Source organism: Sinocyclocheilus anshuiensis, unplaced genomic scaffold, assembly GCF_001515605.1.
Source record: "Sinocyclocheilus anshuiensis isolate Anshui unplaced genomic scaffold, SAMN03320099.WGS_v1.1 scaffold543, whole genome shotgun sequence".
Lineage (NCBI taxonomy): Eukaryota > Metazoa > Chordata > Actinopteri > Cypriniformes > Cyprinidae > Sinocyclocheilus > Sinocyclocheilus anshuiensis.
Genome location: NW_015552590.1, coordinates 1,148,658 through 1,149,798, shown reverse-complemented (window position 1 = coordinate 1,149,798; position 1,141 = coordinate 1,148,658). Strand labels below are relative to the sequence as shown.

General features: G+C 42.2%; 1 pseudogene; it reads left to right on the top strand.

The window, feature by feature from the left end:
• Positions 1-155: 155 nt before the first annotated feature.
• LOC107665508 (epidermal growth factor receptor substrate 15-like 1) overlaps positions 156-1,141 on the top strand; it is a 21,895-nt pseudogene continuing 20,909 nt past the window's right edge.

Genomic DNA, 1,141 nt, shown 5'->3' with positions numbered 1-1,141 from the left:
TATATTATACATTTGTAAATATAAATATTATAATATAAATATAAATAAATGTAATAAGATAAAATAAATAATTAATAATAATAAAAATAAAATAATAAATAATTAATATATTATATAAGCTTAAAAACATCTTAATTTCTTCTTTTGTCCAGGCTATGCATCTGGTGTACCGCGCTCTGGAGAAGGAGCCTGTGCCCTCAGTCCTGCCCTCCTCTCTCATCCCTCCATCCAAAAGGAAGAAGTCATCAGGGTCCTTGTCCAGTATGGTGCCAGTGTTACCAGGCAGCCCGCCGCCACCTAAAGACAGCCTGCGCTCGACCCCCTCTCACGGCAGCATGAATTCCCTGAACAGCGCCGGGAGTTTGTCCCCAAAACACACCATTAAATCCTCACAGGTACACTTTTATTGGTGCATCTTCATGTTCATGTTGTACAGAAGATTTGAAGAGGATCTGATGTTTTTAACTCTATCTTCAGCATTCAGTAAACTGGGTGGTACCAGTCGCAGACAGAGGGCGCTATGACGACATCTTCCTCAAAACAGACACTGATCTTGACGGCTTCGTCAGCGGCCAAGAAGTTAAAGAAATCTTCATGCAGTCCAGCCTTCCTCAGAACCTCCTGGCACATATTTGGTAGCTGCTTCTGTTCATCACTTTTGTTTTTCTTCACTCTTCCTGTTGTGATTGGCACACTCATCACTTCCTCTGCTGTCTTTGTCAGGGCTTTGGCGGACACCAGGCAAATGGGCAAACTTACGCGCGAGCAGTTCTCCTTAGCCATGCATCTCATTCAGCTGAAAGTCAGCAAAGGCATGGATCCTCCGCAAGCTCTGACTCCAGACATGATCCCACCGTCTGAACGCGGCACACCGGGACCTGTAAGTCACGTCAGCACGTTTATCATCGCACCCTTAAATTCATCCTGGGGTTCTGCAGCTGACTGAAAGGCTGTAGGATTGAACCCCAGAGGAAGTCCAGTCCCAGAGAATATCCATGTAAAGAGTGTGCTGTGATTATAATATATAAGCAGTATCTGCAAAATGATTTGAATGAAATATCATGGTCCAGTGTTGTTATTGTTACAATGTAATATCCCATAAAAATGTATTACAAATGTTTTCATGAATTTAAATAAAGCT